This window comes from Maniola jurtina, chromosome 11 (genome assembly GCF_905333055.1).
Source record: "Maniola jurtina chromosome 11, ilManJurt1.1, whole genome shotgun sequence".
Taxonomy (NCBI): Eukaryota; Metazoa; Arthropoda; class Insecta; order Lepidoptera; family Nymphalidae; genus Maniola; species Maniola jurtina.
Window position 1 is genome coordinate 14,323,716 of NC_060039.1, and position 19,181 is coordinate 14,342,896.

At 35.8% G+C, this 19,181-nt stretch overlaps 1 protein-coding gene across 2 annotated transcripts in view; it reads right to left on the bottom strand.

Annotated features, from left to right (window-relative positions):
• Positions 1-19,181, bottom strand: part of LOC123869839 — a 68,200-nt gene that overhangs the window by 26,226 nt on the left and 22,793 nt on the right. Inside the window, exon 1 of one of the 2 annotated variants that reach the window (XM_045912901.1) lies at positions 13,874-13,968. The exons of the other annotated variant lie outside the window; for it this stretch is intronic. The gene's annotated coding sequence lies outside the window, so the exon portion shown is untranslated. Of the gene's footprint in view, positions 1-13,873; positions 13,969-19,181 lie in introns of those variants that run through there. 2 annotated transcript variants of the gene reach the window in all.

Consider the following 19,181-nt stretch of genomic DNA (forward strand, 5'->3'; position numbering starts at 1 on the left):
TTGAATTATTTCTCGCACCAACGCTATAATTGCGGACTTAGTGAATGGGTTGGAGTTTTGAACGCCTTTCTTAGTTTGAAGCAAACAATTAAGTATGTAATTTTTCATTTTAATGATAGAGCGCCTAATTAAAAATGACGGACAGTTGTAAACCCTATTTTAAGGAGTATAATTTTTTGTTAATGTGATATGAAACTATCATTTTTATTAAACTTAACTTGAATTTGTACGAAAACCTCACAAGTAAAAGGCAAGTGCTTAAACTGCGGCACTCCTCTAGTAGAACTGCTCTATAATTGAGACGCCAGGAATTCCTTTATTTAAGAGAAAATTGTAAAAACTACTTACTAAGTCATATTACTCGATAGATTACCTCTTAGAAAGGATTTAATTTAATTTTAATTTTGTCATTTTTAACCCCCGATCCAAAAAGAGGGGTGTTATAAGTTTGACGCGTGTATCTGTGTATCTGTCTGTGGCATCATAGCTCCTAAACTTATGAACCGATTTTAATTTAGTTTATTTTGTTAGAAAGGTAGCTTGATCGAGAGTGTTCTTAGTTATAATCCAAGAAAATCGGTTCAGCCGTTTGAAAGTTATCAGCTCTTTTCTAGTTACTGTAACCTTCACTTGTCGGGGGTGTTATAAATTTTTAATTTACACTTGTTCGACTATTATTGCGATAGTAATAATGATGATTGATGCAGCCTGCAGGTATGCCAGCTTCGACCTACTGCCTCAATATAAGGAAACTTTAGGTTCCGCAGAGTAAGAGCAAACACAAAGGCACAAAGCAAATAAAATGCATGAACTGGACGAATGCGTCGTGTGATAAAAGCGGCTATTGTGTTCGCTCCGTAAATAAGTGGGTGAGTAATTACTAGCACCAACGCAATAATTGCGAACTTACTAAATGGGTTTGAGGCTTTAAACGGCTTTCTTTTTCTCTTTTCTGCAAAATACAATACATAAAATATGTATATGGAAGGAAAAAAGTGGAGAGGAAGACCCAAGAACAGATGAATGGATTGCGTAATAGGATACAATACGAGTAAAATGGGTGGATAATGCGTAAGCGGATAACAGAAGCCAGTCGAAGAAGCAGACATGTTGTGCTGACCCCACATAGCATGGTATAAGGTCAAAAAGAAGAAGAAAACAATGCATATGACTCATTTAAAAAACTCCCGACACAAAAACTAACAAAAACAAGAAAATTAGAAAAGAGCTGATAACTTTAAAACGGCTGAACCGATTTTCTTGGATTGTAGCTACACTCTCAATCAAGCCACCTTTCAAATGCAAAAAACTAAATTAAAATCAGTTGCCAGTTATCTACGATGCCGCAGACAGATACACAGATACACACGTCAAACTTATAACACCCCTCTTTTAGGGTCGGGGGTCAAAAATGGGTGGATAATGCGTAAGCGGATAACAGAAGCGAGTGGAGATGCAGACATGTTGTGCTGACCCCACATAGCATGGTATAAGGTCATCAAGAAAAAGAAAACAATACATGAAATATAGATGAAGAGAGCTATGCTTGTAATATCCCTAAGATTGAAAACAAAGATCTATTCACAGAAAACCAATTCGAATTTAACATAAATCATAATATTAATTTCACCCAGACCAACATGTCAACTATAAATAAGAGAAATTTCAGTTTTTAATCTATTTTGAAGCTGGTTTTAATTAAGTTTTATTAAATTCGCTGTTTAATGAATGCCGGGCTGAAAATTATTATCTACATAGGTATATTTCAAAATTATACCACGCTTCACGCGTTTTAAATGTGATTATGAGATATTAAAATACATTTTAGCCAGAAATATAAATTTTAGAGCTGCTCTATAAAATACAGATTATTTTTAAGTATATTATGTTCATTATTTCGTTAGGTAAAAGTTTAACTTATAATGATTTAATAAATTATTATGAATATGGTAAACATATCAATAAATGGTAAATAGTTTTGGAAATAGGTAATCTATATTATTATATACATAGACTGCCAGTTGGGTAAAAAAGACTCGCCCTGACTCCTGTTTGACTGACTGACCCATCAACTCATAGCCTAAGCCGCTACGGCGTAGTACCTACTATTATCTGTGGGTACGGTTAGACACTTTAAATTTTTACAGCGCGACAGGTCGAGATGCCAACCGGGGTGAGGATGCCCCGCACACCCACACAGCCCCCGCGCTTACTCTGTGCGGGATAGCACGGCTGACGTGCATATCCCGGTTGCCATCTCGACTTGTCGCGTACTATAGGTTTCTTTTATAGCGTAGGATTTTTGGAAACTCTACTCTAATAGGATTTTTTCTTAAAGAATATTACCCATGCTTATCATGACTAATACTCCCCTTTCCCCTCCAATTAAGCGTAAAGCTTGAGCCAGGAGTGGGTACGACAATAGTGCAACGGGTGGGGTTTGAACCGCTGACCTTTCGGAATTCAGTCCGCTCCTCAACCGATGAGCTTTAGAGGCTAAATTGGATATTAAATTGATTGTGTGATTATTTGACATTGAACATAATATGCTTGTATGAGCAATATTCAACAACTATTTCATACAAATTCATCAACTTGTATATCATGACAGTTTTATTTGCAGCACAATATTCCATTTTGTCTTCACTAAACTAAACTTGAATCAGTGTTGGAAGCTAGATCAAAAGCTATCCGAGCTATCTCTCAGAAGCGGCCGAGATGTTCGATCTCCAATCGCCGACAAATCAAAGCTTTCCAAATGCTTTTCAAGGATAAATGCATTCGATGAAATCCCATCTTAGTGTCAAAAGAGCAACGAATCACCTGCACCTGTAGGATTTATTCAATGCATAAATTGCATATCTCCAACGCTTTCTAGGAATTTAGGTTGAAATCTATAGAGAGCACTTTGACTTTGCTTAGACTTAAGTTCCAGTAAAAACGAGACAGACTTATGCCAGCGGTATAACGCTGTCTCGTTTTGACAGTTAAGTCTGAGCAAAGTCAAAGTGTGTTCTATAGATCTCAGCCTTAGAGTGCCATCATCCCAACTCGTCGCCGACTCATTACTAAGCACGGGTTTTCTTTTGAAATGAGAAGAATGTAGGCTATACACCACGGTGGCTAAGTATGGATTGTTAGACTTCACATACCTTTGAGAGAATTGTGGAGAATTCTTAGGCACCTCACAATGTTTTTCGCAAGTGTTTTTTTTAAAGAATATTAGCCATGCTAATCATGATTAATACTCCCCTTTCCCCTCCAATTAAGCGTAAAGCTTGTGCCAGGAATTGGTATATTAATTGCTTAAAACGCACATAACTCCATAAAGTCAGAGGAGCATGCCCAGAATCGAATCCTGGAATCCCGGATTGGATCGCTTGGTTATATCGCTTAGATAGCTGAATAAAAATGCAGAACAAATTAAGAAAGAATATCTCCTACTTGAATGAATGAAAATAAGCAGAAATTAGTTCCATGAACCCTAAGGATGCGTGCACAAATTTGGAGCATGTCCAAAACTGTGTACACCATAAACATGCCAGGGGTTATGGCTACATGTTATTGAGGCTCTGCATCCTGTGCCTGAGTTATGGCGAACATGCTATAACGGTTATGGTTATGACGGCTTGTGTAGCTTGTCTGGGTAGACGCCATCGAATCTAGTGTTCCTATGGTGCCAAATAGGTGATAGTGGGTCGAGCTCACTTGGCCACGTGATCCGAGAAATATACCTCTATACTAATATAACTCTTATCTCTCATGGGAGAGAGAGATATAATATAAGAGTCAAGCGATAGAAAGAGAGGTATTTATTAATTTTTTGGCCGCAGTGCTGTGCGAACCGAATTGCACTTTATTGCGTCGCAACAAGAGTCGCTATTTATATAAGTCTTTTGCGAAGTAATCCTTTTGCGGGACCTAAAGTAGCCTATATCCGTCTCTACTATACAAGTTATCTGTGTACCAAATTTCGTCAAAATAGTTTAAATGGATGGGCCATGAAAAGGTAGGTACCAGACAAATAGATGGACAAACTTCCGTATTTATATATTATAATGATACTTGAATGTTAATATAAAGCTAGATGCTAGTATGGAGTAGAGTGTATAAGTTGGTATATTTATATAGATATTATATTGTTAAAGGTAAAAATAGTACCCAAATATGAAGTAATCTTACCCAAATATGAAGTAGACCAGGTTTAACCACACTACCCCCTTGACAGAAATTAAGAGGAATAGGGTTGTATTCCCATTCGCATATCATTACCATAACCATAAAAATACATTATATTGCATACGCAGAAAGGTTGGGAAAGCCTATAGAAAGGAGTTTTCGATAAAATCTATTTTTATTTTATCGTTTTTATTGAAACTAACGTGCTGATACATATTTTGAAACCTCCACTAAGTATAGACTATGGTATTGGGTGCGAACCGAAATTCATAAGGTCGTCAGCTGTTCAAATTTGACCCTTATGACTGTACTCATAAAGCGTGAATAAGGTATTCACGTTCATGTTGGTTTCGGAAAAAGGGGAAAATAAGTACTGGAAAGAAACAGCAGTTCCCTTAATGATTCTAGCTTATATTAATCCCTCCCTTGAAAACAAGATAAAGTTGAAAACTAAAACCCGACTGCGATCGTCTTAACAGGGCTCTCTCCATCACTCGTTTCATACAATCGTAGTTCCTATTTCATTTGAATATTAAGCAACCAAAGTCCATGAAATTTTGCAGACATATTCTAGAAACTAATATCTGTGTCTGTGGTGTTTTAGATTTTTCTAAAAATATGTAGTTTTAAAATTGCAGGGGCTCAAAGATTTGTATGAAAATTTTTAAGACCGCGTAACTTTGAAACCGAAAATTTAACAGAAATCTGCAAAACCACAGACATAGATATTATTTTCTAGAATATGTCTGTATTTCATGGACTTTGGTTGCTTAATATTCAAATGAAATTGGAACTACGATTGTATGAAACGAGTGACGGAGAGAGCCCTCTTAATAAACGCTGAAATATTATACTAAAATTGTTTTTCTGTCGCTTGGTATATTTTAATGTAGTAGCACATTTATATTTATGAACTCAAAAGTTTCTCCTCTTTCATTTGACATCCCACTCGATACAATAGCAAATAAAATTTTTGGAGACTTCCACTTTTTTTGATATAACATCCGTTAGGTCAATTTATCGTATAAAATATAGCCTATGTCACCCGGACCTTTACAACGAATCAATTGACACCTAATTCATCAAAATCGGCCCAATAGTTTAGGCGCTACGGTGGAACACACAGAATCTGGATACAAACACACATACATACATACTGCTAAAATCATAACTCTTCCTTTTGCCTTTGCCGCAGTCGGGTAATTAATTGAAAATGTGTAATTCCATACCGCCGTATAGTTTGTCCACTAAAAGCACTATTATTGCGTTCTCATAATACTGTGTATCGCATCAATCATCCATTTCTTGCCTCGTATGCATTGCACCATCCATCACTGCGAGCTAATACATCAATGGTTAATAACAAAACAAATAGAATATTCCGAAACTTTTGCTATAGCTATATCATCATGTTCAACCCATCGTAGGCCCACTACGGAGAATGGGCCCCTTTTTTTTTATTCACTATAGGCAAGCGCTTGACCACGATCACACCTGATGGAAAGTGATGATGTGGCCTAAGATGGGACGCGTTTACATAGAAGATGCCTATTCACTCTTGTTTTAAAGATACCCGGGTTGTAATTGGTAGAGCAGGTCTCTTCTCAGAATGAGAAGGTTTTAGAACATGGTCTACCACGCTAGCCCAGTGCGGATTGGCAGACTTCATACACCCTTGAGACCATTATAGAAAACACCCATGTATGCAGGTTTGCTCAGGATATTTCCCTTCAAAGGGATTCTTGGATTTATTTACTCTTGACTTGTACAATATTCAAAGTGGAAGGGAAAACTGATGCCGGAAGGGCGTTCCATATTCTAGCGTCTTAGCTACTATGTTGTCTATTATCACTATCACTACTTATTTATTATTAGCTATACTTTATTAAATTATAAAATGAGCTGACTCACTGATTTTTACCATAGACCATTTTAAAGAAGAGCCATGAGTTGTTTACAGAATGTCGTTTGGAGGAAATATTATAGCGTAGGTAAGTACTGTAAGCGGTTCACTAAGGAAGGATCATATTATGAAAAATTTTAACAGGATTAAAAAAAAAGTAAATCTACACGAGCGAAGTCGCGAAATTAAGCTTGTGGATAGTGGATAAGCGTGTAAATTATGTAGGCCAATAATAATTACTCCAGGGAAAAAGCTTGTCCGTTACGTAAACTACGCTTCCTCTTCCATCGTTTGAAAAAAATAAATGTGAAAAGTGCTAGACGCTTGTCGGAAGTTGTTACGCTCAAAGGTTCAAAGACTGTGAAAATGTCAAGAGTTCGGAGAGATTGTTGACGTCAGCCAGTTCTAAAATAAGTATAAAGACAAAATCGATAAAATGGTCCAAAGCAGCGGCCGGCAACAGGCGGACCGCGGTTCTGATACGCGGACCACGGGCGGTCGAATCTTGGACCTCTGAATATTGAATCTATGAATGAATGAATTCAAAAGTTTAACTTTAACACATTTTGCATGCTAATATTATGCACTTCGGTAGGATTATAACTTTCGCATTTGCTGTTCCTCACGTGAACCAAACTATATTAAACTGGTTCAAAACCGTCAGTATATTTTTTTCTTTTTAGAGTTCCGTACCTCAAAAGAAAAAACGGAACCCTTACAGGATCACTTTGTTGTCTGTCTGTCCGTCCGTCCGTCGTGTCTGTCAAAAAAACCTATAGGGTAATTCCCATTGACCTAGAATCATGAAATTTGACAAGTAGGTAAGTCTTATAGCACAAGCAAAGGAAAAACTTATGAGTTTGTAAATATAAATATAGTAGAGTGTTAAAATACACCGAGCGACAGAAAAACAATTGTAGTATATACCTATTGCTATCTATCGAGTAGTAGTCAGATTAACTTCATCTTGTTTTTAACCCCCGACCCAAAAAGAGGGGTGTTATAAGTTTGACGTGTCTATCTGTGTATCTGTGTATCTGTCTGCGGCACTGTAGCGCCTAAACTAATGAACCGATTTTAATTTAGTTTTTTTTTGTTTGAAAGGTGGCTTGATCGAGAGTGTTCTTAGCTATAATCCAAGAAAATCGGTTCAGCCGTTTGAAAGTTATCAGCTCTTTTCTAGTTACTGTAACCTTCACCCGTCAGGGGTGTTATAAATTTTTAATTTATATATCTTATTCTAGTGTAGCTATAAAGTTTATTTGCCAAAACTTGAAGGAAGTTAAAGATATAATTTGCTCCTCAGTTTACGATCTAATTGTTCCGATGTTCCTCGAATTTCTTTATGAAGATTTTCGTTCCCCATCGGAATTTGAAAGACTGGAAAATTAACTTTGTTGCGAACAAGAATTAATCAAATACGGCTGGGATATTAACAAAGATTCGAGGAAAAATAAAGGGGTGTCGCCTTTTTAATTTTTCTTTTCTTTTACTGGATAAAAATTTATTAGTTAGCCTGTGATTGCGATCTCATCAAATAATGATGCAGTATACCTAATTGAGTGTACTTTGACTTTGCTTAAACTTAAAACAGAGTTAAAAACCGGTCAATTGCGTGTCATACTCGCGCACCGAGGGTTCCGTACTCGGGTATTTTTTCCGACATTTTGCACGATAAATGAAAAATTGGCATAAAAGTAAATAAAAATCTGTTTTAGAATGTACAGGTAAAGCCCTTTCATATGATACCCCACTTGATTTACTTATCTTACTTTGAAAATAGAAACACATTTTAATTTTTTTTAATAATGTAACCGATTTTCGATTTTTTCCCTTTACTTTTGCTATAAGACCTACTTACCTGACCTACTTACCCTAAGGTTTTCAAAGTACCCTATAGATTTTCTTGACAGACATGACAGACAGACAACAAAGCGATCCTATAAGGTTTCCGTTTTTCCTTTAGAGCTACAGAATCCTAAAAATGTTGCAAGAGAGACAAGATAGTTCCGCAATCTAATTCGTTTATCTTTTAGAACATTAAGCCCGGAGTTGTCCTCGTAATTCTAACGTAATCCTTAATGGCACAGGATGGTATAATTACTATATATAAAGTACAGCTTAAGGACCCATGTTTCAAAAGGATAATACTCTGTTTGCCCACAAAACCGAATAAATCTCTCAAGTGAACATACACCCAACAATTCCGAGTACCTACTTAAAAACACCACTGCGTGCCACTCTGTGGTGCCATTGCTAAGTATGAGCGTCACTCAGAAAAGCAGATATTTTTTAATCTCTTTAGAGTCGTATTCCTTCATTGCTGAGGGTCATGACTCCTTTCCAATAAACACATAATGGCAGGAGTTCTCTTGGAATAATAATGCTGTGGGTTCCCAGATCCTTCCGCATACAACTCACTAAGAGAACAATATTTCGATTCTTAGGTTTTTACAGTTATTATGAGATGTTAGTGATAATAACCGGGACCGACAGCTTAACGTGCTCCCCGAGGCACGGAGGAAACGAAAAAGACAAATACGGACCTCAAAAGTCGGTCACCCATCTAGTAACCGACTTGGGTCAACGTTGCTTAACAATCGCAATCGGTTGATATGCGTTGTTACAACTAGGCCACACGTTTCCTAATTATTTAAATACTAGCTGACGCCCGCGACTTCGTTCGCGTGGATTTAGGTTTTTCAGAATCCCGGGGGAACTCTTTGGTTTTCTGGGATAAAAAGTAGCCTATGTGCTAATCCAGGATATTATCTATCTCCATTCCGAATTTCAGCCAAATCCGTCTGGTGGTTTTTGCGTGAAGGAGTAACAAACATACACACACACACACACACACACACATACACACACAAACAAACTTTCGGCTTTTGATTCTAAGTACACAGTTCGTTATAACACTACACAGTACATCGATACATCAGCGCAGTATCGATTCGCAATCAATCGCGCGCCGCCTGCGGGTGACATTGTTTGATCTGTGAACATTTTCTGAAGTAGGTAAATGGTCAGCCGCCAATACAAATCGTTACAAATGGGTAAATAAAACGCTCACCACTGTTTTATACGAGCTTTGATACCAGCACTGTTTGTATGCTATTTTTGAAATAGATTTCTTTTATTATTTATAGAAATAATTTTAGTAATTGTTGAAAAATAAAATTATTTGCTTAGCGATGGCAATTGCGTTTATAATATCATCCTTTCATTAAATAGAAAAGAGCCGCCGGAACAGGTATTCTAGGATGATAGTCAAAACACTATCGATTAAGCCTCTTTGTGAGCCTTTAGGTTTAGGAGCTACGATGCCACAGACATGCCGAATATACACGTCAAACTTATAACACCTCTATTATTGCATAGTTATTTTAAAGTAAATCAAATTAAATCATTTATTTATTTAATGCAGGTTAAAATAAAAATTACAATTCATTTTGGTATCACCACATTTGCCATGGAATGGCGTCCAAATATGTTACATAGGCACCTCATATCCAAACTGTACATTTACTACATAGTCGAGAATATGAGACATAATGTTTCTTTATAGTGAAATAATTTCCGTTTGAGTCTAATATGAAGTCTACAATAGTATCGTAGGCACAAAGCGAGGGACTTGAGACATCCAGACCCTTATTATGTGCCTCAATATTGTTCGCTATCGACTCTATCGAGCAGCCTCTTATTATGTCTTCAAACTTTTCTAAAAGGAAATTCACCTTTCAAAGTTTCTCAACCTTAAATATTGATATTTTTGGCGTCCAATCTTTATTAGCTTTTTTTGCTTACAAAATGTTTATTTATAAGTTCCAGACACAAAATTCATAGTTATACTGTTTTTTTTTTAATAAAAAATAGCGAGCAAACGCGTAGGCGGGTCACCTGATGTTAAGTGATTACCGCCGCCCATGAACATTTGTCACCAGAGGAATTACCGATGCGTTAGCTGGCTTTTCAGGAATTTGTTGGTCCGCCCCTTGAATAACTCCTTGTTGTAATCTAGTTAGTTGTTGATAACACTAATTATCACAAATGCAAAAGTGTGTCTGTTTATCTGCATGTCTGGTACCTTTTCACGGCCCATCCTTTTAACCGATTTTGAAGTTTGGTTCAGAGATAAATTACACTCCAGAGACGGATATAAGCCAGTTTTTATTCCGGAAAATCAAAGAGTTTCCACGAGATTTAGGCCCATCCGTTAAACTGATTTTGACGTTTGGTACAGAGACAGTTTTTATCATGGAGACGGATATAGGCTAATTTTTAATCCGGAAAATTAAAGAATTCCCTCGCGATTTTTAAAAAACTTCATCCACAAGGACGTAGTCACGGGCTTTCTGAAAATCATTTTGTTCCGATTTTCCTCCGTTTAATTAAGCTTTGCTCAAAATTTTGTAGTATTTATTATCAATTTCCTGCGAATTCTCATTTCTCAGCATTTCTATTTCATTTTTTCATTTATATAATTTCCTCGGAGGTTTCCTTAATTTATAAAAAAAAGGGAGAAATAAGTAAATCCAGCTTCGTAACGTTTTAATCAGCAACAAAAACCAACTCTCGGCTGATTGATTCTTGGCCGCAAGAAAAAACATTACTAGAAGTTAGGGTTGTCAATTGTCATATTATTGTATTCAGCCACTGAAGTTAATTAGTACGTAACGAATTGAAGTGAATTAGTAAGTAAAGAAGAGCTATTTCAAACAAAAATCGCAATGTATGAAGCTGTTAGAAAATTCAAATAAGGGAGGGCTTAAAATTTGTTTAAAAGTCTGTCCATGTCTGTATCCATGAAAATTGGTATTTAGGCTTAACAGTTGAAAAAGAAGGAATGTGATACGATTGATGAGGAACGGTTGATAAATAAGGAAGGACAGCCGGACGGATAGTACAGGCTTATAAATAGCCTCTCGTTAACAACCTTCAGCTACGGAACCCTAAAAACATCCCTACAGAATATCGGAGAGCTATTAATTGAACGAAAATATCTATTATAGCGATGATTAATTACAGGGCAGGCTTCCGTGAATAATCCCCGCGATGTGGCAACCCTAGGTGGGATAAAGCTAATTTTCCGGCCCCTCAAATTGAGGAGGGAATCGAAAATCCTCATTAAGGAACTCCGCTGGCGAAATATGAGCACAATTGGATCGGAAGCCGAGACGACCGTATTATAACTAAATTAAAACATCTCTGACAAACCACTGTGGTATATAAAAAATATGAAATGTTTTAATTAAGGTTACACTTCCTACGCGCTTCTCCATGCAAACGTATTACGCCTATAATTATTCTATTATTGTTATTCTAGATCTGAAACTAAGTCAGATATCAATTTATCTCTCCGTTATCTATGCTTTAAACTAGAAGTTAAATCGTAGTTATATGGAGCTCCGTCAATTTTCAAGTATTTAGGATTTTAGGCTTTCGAGAAAGAATAAAGTTTTTTTTTATGAAGAAGTAGGATTATGTTAGGTAGATAGGTCGTACTCGTATCATCGAAATTTCGCATGCCGAAAAAGATATTCTTCTGATTCTTCTTTTAAAAAAAATTAACTGCCTTTGAATGTTCATTATTTACATATATGCTCGTGGAGGTGCGCCTTAACCGAAAGCCGTAATGAGTCGAATTAGACGTACCTAGTGGATTAAACCGATATCTCGAGTCAAGTAGTGGTTATGAAGGTAGTTCACTATCATGATGCGATCTGTTCCAATCCACTTAAGTTCACCTAAGCTTGTGGTCTAAGCTCCGTACCTAGACGATCTTGAGATGAATCTATTGATTTCGAACCGACTTCAAGAATTGAGGAGGCTCTCAGTTTAATGGTTCCGTTGTAAAACAAGGGGACCTCTATAGTTTCGTCCGGTCCGTCTGTCCGTCTGTCACTGTCTGTGTGTCACAGCTATTTATAAAAAAACCTGTAAAATCCTGTAAGGGATTTTTAAATCATTGTGAAGTGTCTTAGACAGTTTTTGGAAGAAAACTACCGTTTAAGAATTGATAATAATCGCCTAAGTTTGTATCGTAGCATGACTACGGATCATAGAACACAGTGCCTTAAACGTGTATTGACTCGCACTTACCAGCCTTTCGGGTTCTGTAGTCTGTACTCAAACGGATAAAACGTAGCCCTATAAATGTCACTCTGCTGTACCTGTCTGTCTGTCTGTCCACGTGTCACAGGTCTCTAGCTCGTAGACGAAATGAGTTATTTTGAGAGGTATTTGATGTAGAACGTTGACCCAAAACCAAATACTGAATTAAAAATACAATTAAATTATTTTTCAGGGGGCTCCCATTCATAAAAAAAATCCGATTTTTTTTGAAAATCTTACCCTAGCATGTGGGGTATTATTGTTTAAAGCTCACTGAGTAGAGTACGAACATGTTTAATTTTTGATCTTAAAAATAAAGAAATGGGGAGCCGTTAAAGTTTTCAGTTTTTTCATATTACGGAACACTTATTGTATATTGAACAACTAGCACTTCTCCTGGGTCTTTTAATAATAATAATTAGTAGTAGATAGTAGAGACTACAAAAAAATAGAGCAACGATTGTACGCAGTGCGCAACCTCTAATCTACTAATGCATTACATAATGCGGGGAGCTGCCAACTATTTGTTTAGCCTCTCTGTAGTAGGTACGGGACCTCAAGATTTCTCTTATCTTAACGAATGATGCTCTAAATAAATCCACGCTAATTAGTTTTTGGAGTTTCGGTTAAAAATTAAGAAATAGTACCTACGTATTTCAAGGATTTTTGAAAATTCCACTCAAACGAAACGGGCGGATCAACAAGTGTTTTAATATAAAAAAGTTTCAAAAAATATTTAAAAGTTATAAAATATATAAGTAGTTTTAAAATTACAGGGGTTCCAAGATTTGTATGAAAATTTTAAGACCGCGTAACTTTGAAACTGAATATTTTAACAGAAATCTGGAAAACCACAGACATAGATATTAGTTTCTAGAATATGTCTGCAAAATTTCATGGACTTAGGTTGCTTAATATTCAAATGAAATTGGAACTACGATTGTATGAAACGAGTGGAAACGAGTGACGGAGAGAGCCCTCTTAATGTTGTTTAATAAGGATCACACAAATATTTATAAAGGCGAAACAAAATCAACTGGACGGATTTGGCTGAAATAATTTTGAATCTAGGTAGATTATACCATGGATCAACACATAGGGTTCTTTTCAACCCAGAAAATAAAAGAGTTCCCACGGGATTTTTAAAAACCTATATAACCTATCCACGGGAACGAAGTTGCGGGCATAAACTAGTTTATTATATACAAAAAAAAAACGTTGTGTGTGTTCATCATACAATACTTGATTGCTCTAAAATCCAAAACAAACAACATTGAAGACGACTGAGCCCTCGACTAAGTCTTACTTTTCACAATAAAGGTCTTTACAAAGTAATAGAAGGCTTCACAATGTAGACCTAAGTAATACGCTTCCAACGTCTTAAGCCCTTCTTTCTTTGTACCTTAGAAACCTTTAAAGGCTCTTATTGAGACTGGAATCTAAAATATTATCTTTCAGACTAGAAGCTTTTTCGTAAGATCTTTATAATATAAATATTTGTTTGCAAAATAGATTATTATACTTTAGTATTTTACACAGAAGCGTTATTTGTAAAATAATAAAACAACTAGATGAATCGTCTTGGCTTCGCTTGATTGGAACCTTTGAATTCATTTATTATCTTTTACAGACTGTATACCCTGTGTGATAAATATAAAAGAATCCGGCTGTACTCACATGTGTAGTGGACGTAAGCCCGACTAGTTTCAAACCGATCCGGGGTCCTTTTTCACAGGGCCTCAGCTCGCAAACGGTTCGCGGTCTAGACTGGGCCTCGGGTGGTTATTCTAAGACTGAGCCTTTTGTAATTGTAATGCTGCGTAAAATAATTCCATCCCACTCATATTTTAAATTACTATCAGAGGAAATTATCGCGTTTCCTGTGGTTAGTCGCCACGGGAAATGCAAAATTAAGATTAATACCACTTCCTGTGATAGGACCTGTGCACAAAAACATTTATTTTATCCTCTATCATCCATACAGCAACGAGTCACACTTAACTAACAAGTGTAAATTAAAAATTTATAACACCCCCGCCCCCGACAAGCGAAGGTTACAGAAATAACTAGAAAAGAGCTGATAACTTTCAAACGGCTGAACAGATTTTCTTGAATTATAGTTAAGAACACTCTCGATCAAGCCACCTTTCAAACAAAACAAACTAAATTAAAATCGGTTCATTAGTTTAGGAGCTACGATGCCACAGACAGATACACAGATACACACGTCAAACTTATAGCACCCCTCTTTTTGGGTCGGGGGTTAATAATTACTGTAAGTATTGATACAATGGGTGCAAATCTCTAGAGTTCTATCACTTGCTTGAAGGAACCCTGTATGTTTGTGAGTTGTGAGTTCTCCGGAATGTTCTCAAAGGTGTGTGAAATCTCACTAGACCTGCGTGACAGACTATGGCTCCAATCTTTGTCATTCTGAGAAGATATCTGTGCTCATTGCTCATTTCATTTCATTTATTTATTTGCTTTCATGTATGATGGTGAGTGGCGTGGCTTCCGTGCCGTGGCCTGAGCAAATACAGAAGTTACATGAAAACAATGTTATATAACATATAGTGGAATAGTTCCTATCCCTTTAGTAAAATAGGTACCTACCTACTACAATATTCCGAATTTCAAGTTTTTTCGATATTCAATCCGATAATAATCTTAGTTACCATTCTAACTCGATTCTAGAATGATAAATTCCAGGTTAAGCTGGAAACTTTTAATTAAAATAACATTGTTACAAGTAAAATCTTCAATCTAAGTCATCACCACTTACCACCAGGTGAGATTACTGTCAAGGGCTAACTTGTATCTGATTAAAAAAAAAGATACCTATGTCCAGCAGGTGTGGACGTCAATCGGTTAATAATGATGATGATGAAAACATGATATAATAAGTACATTAACATGTTTGAACATGGGCACATAATAACAAAACATAACAAACATCAATTATGATTTTCAAAAAGATCGATTAAAATGTAAATTCACCAAAAATGGAAGATCAAAAGAATTTTATATTTCCTCATTACCAAGTATAAAATGGAAGCACTCTATGGACATTTCATTACGGCTTTCGGTCGATTTATGTACCGTCATAAAGATATCTTTTATTTAGACCTTTTAAAATTCTTTGCCTTTCCTAAGGTCGGTATATAATGTATCTCTTTTATATTTTATTTTGTTGGCATTTCTGTTTGTTATTTTTCGTGTTACTAGCTGATACCCGCGACTTCGCCCACGTGGATTCAGGTTTTTAAAAATCCCGTAACGATCCCACAAAAACTCTATTATTTTCGGGACAAAAAGTAGCCTATGTTTCCGGGATGCAATCTACTTTTGTGGAAAATTTGATCAAAATCGATTAAACGGATAAGCCAGCAGACAGAAAGACAGGCAGACATACTTTTTAAAAATGTATGGATATGGATCATAACCAGGTAAAATTAGAAGAAAGAGAAAATAAATGAAATGAAAGCAGGTAAGGCGATGTAAGAATCCTTTCATCTAAATATACCTCTACATCCCATCCCATTTAGTGGATATTATAGCCTTGGGGATTTAGATTTCTTAGACCTCGTAATTTGTTCCAACTTGAAGCTATATTCTATATGTGGACATTGTGTCCCCAGAGACTAAGATAAGATTTCTGCCCAACCTAAAGAAATGGGATAAAAATAAAAACCTAAGTTTATCTTAGCCCTTTTAAGTACGAATAGGTAGGTCTAAAAATGTTATTAAGTAGAAGAAATAAAGAATAAATGAAATAAATTTACTCAAGGCGATGTCAGAATTCCTTCATCAAAATATACCTCTACATTTTAATACCTTTGGGGGCATCGCATCTTCGTCGCGTCGGTCGCCCAGATTTAAACATCTTAGACCCCATAATTTACTTTACAATAATTGTGCCCCAAGCTAAGGTTGAGATATGTTAAGGATAAGAATAAAAACTTAAACGTTATAGGTAGGTATAAAAATGTTATTAAGTAGAAGAAAGAAACAATTAACGAAATTAAAGTACGCAAGGCGATGTAAGAATTCCTTTATTTAAATATACCTGTACAGTAAGTACCTGTAAGGTATTAGAACCTTTGGGGACGTCGTATCGTCGTCGCGTTGCCTAGTTTTAGACATCTTAGACCCCGTAATTTGCCCCAATTTAAAGCTCTATATGGAGACATTTCGTCCCCAAAGACTGTCTAGGATAAGGTTTCTTTTTTGGACAAAAATAATATAACTTATTCGCTTTTTCTTGGTAGGATTCTTTAACTCTAGATACGGACTTCTTCGGACCATATTCATACTAATATTATTATAAATTCGAAAGTGTGTGTGCTTGTCTGTTAGCTTTTCACGGCCGGCTAAAGCGATTTTGACGAAGATGGATTTTTATTTCGGAAAATCAAGCTCTTAAGGTCGGAGGGTATCATTTAGGTTTTGTTTAATATATTTTTTTATCTTTTCGAAAATGTTTTGACAGTTGATAAGTAATTCTTCTCTTCCCTAAAATCGACGCCATGGCCACAAAAATTTTCTAAATTCTCGAAGTTATAAGTACCTAATACCTAGGTAGATTCTTGAAAAAAATAACATTGTTAGGTAGGTGTGAGGGTAGTATGAAATATATGTACATAGGAGATCGGTCATGTGAATATAATAAATCAGTGCATGCCTAACGCTCGTGTTTGATTGACACTCTTCACATGGCGCAGTCGTTAAATAAAAATAAAACGTGGAAAAGTGGTTGAAGTTTAGACATGGAAAGTGTATTATCACCGCCGTCTTCGTTTTGCTTCGATAAGAATGCATCGGACGCCTGGAGCCTCAATGAGAGGTGGACAAAATGGAAGTGAAGTTATTAAATAGGCAAAAAGAACAAAAATTTTATTATGATCGTAATGCTAAAGATTTAATAAAATTAGGGAAGGGAGAAAAAGTACGGATCTATGACTTGCGGATCAAAAGGTGGGTACCAGGGACGATAAGCCGCATTCTAGCTAACAGATCTTATGAAGTGACGACTTTAAATGGTAAAAAATTAGTTCGCAATAGACGACACATTATGATAGACTCATCGCAAAGACAAGACACGCCTTGCTATGGATTTGACTATGACGATATAGATTGTAATACAGAGATAGAAAGAGAAGCTAGTCAAAGTCAAAGTAATAGTACAGGTATGAATAATTGTAACAACTATGTAACTCGTTCTGGCAGGATAGTGAGGCCTCCGGATAGATGGGGGTTCACGTAGCGTCAGGCGCGGCTAAGCAGAATAGAAAATTGTTATACTTATACATAAATAAATCTAAATTATTATAACGTGATTTTAAAATGTGTGTAATAGCATAATTGTCTGGTCTTTTTACTTCTTATATCTTTACTGGTTTTTTTAAAAATAAGAATAATAAATTATCATTTAACAGAACTGATGACATAAAAAATTAATTATTGTGTAATCATTTTTTTATCTTATGAATTATTATTGTTAAAATGAATAGTGAGTGTTTGTTTATTACCTGGACCGGTGGAGTTGTTTTTTAATATAAGAATTTATCATTTAACAGATATTATGACATATAACTAATTATGATTATTGTAAAATTATTTTTTTTTATCTCATGAATTATTATTGTCAAAATGAATAACGAGTTTGTGTTTATTATAAAAAAGAGGGATGATAATATAAATTTAATAATTTTGTTTTTAAAGGGGGAAGATGTGAGGGTAGTATGAAATATATGTACATAGGAGATCGGTCATGTGAATATAATAAATCAGTGCATGCCTAACGCTCGTGTTTGATTGACACTCTTCACAGTAGGTAGGTACTAAAATATCTAGCGTTGAAACTAGAAACAACAAGAGATTAAAAATAAAACCAGCTAGTTCAACCCCAACCCGAACAAACTGAAACTAAATTAGAAATCCGTTTAGAATCAATACACGAACACTATGCCTGCTTATGTATTCCAAAAGTTTTAGAGGTGCACTCGACTGGAAACTACAGTTTAAGCTAATTTAAACTCTATAGCTTTATAGATACGGTTGTTTGAGACTTTGTATCGGGCCTAATCTATTGAAAGGTGGTCCCTTTTCTCTAATGTTGGTTTAGGCCCTAAAGGTGCGTTTTCATCGTAACAAAGCACAAATTGCATAATTAAAAAAACCGTCGCTACCCGAAAAACAACCTATAAAAATTGAAAATGCCACCGTAAAATCAGGGTGTAACCAGAACGGCGTTAATTTTTCAAACCCGTAATGTATGGCGTGCAAAAATAGGGTCAATGCCCCACCTACGAGGATTGACTCCGATGGGTCATTATTTACGTTCTTTAACCTCTAGCGTCGTTAGATGTTGTATTTGCAATATATTGAGAACAAAGATATTTTATATCACTGATTGAGAACTTTTAAAAATACTTACTTACAGGATATTAAAAAAAAATCCGCGTTTTTTTTTTTTGAGGTATCTTAGCAGTGATTATCAGTACTCTCACCCGTTTTCGTGTTTGCTAGCGTTCTGCTTACACACTGTATAGTCAAGAAATAAAAAAAAATTATGCTCGTCTCCAATAGAAACAGCTTCCTTTCCTCTTCCAACAACAGTGAGAACGCACCCTATTTCACCCTACGTAAGAGATTTATTTTGTTTGCTTTGTTAAAAAACGTTTGCTCATCTTGTTTGGTCTGGATAATAGATAGACTTAAATTGAAAATCTAGCTTTGTGTCCTGGAGTGTACCTACAAAGACTAGAAAACCTAGAAACCTTTTATGATTATCCGAATCCTTTGTAGATTGGGGCCGAAGACAAATCTAAGTATAGCAAAATTTCAATGCCCACCAACTCCATAATTATCGCGATAATCAAAGCATTAAACTGAGTGCACAATGTTACCTATTTCGAATAAATACTTTGACTTTGAATTTGACTTTGTTTTTGCTTACTTGGGACTAAAACCTGTTCAAAGTTGA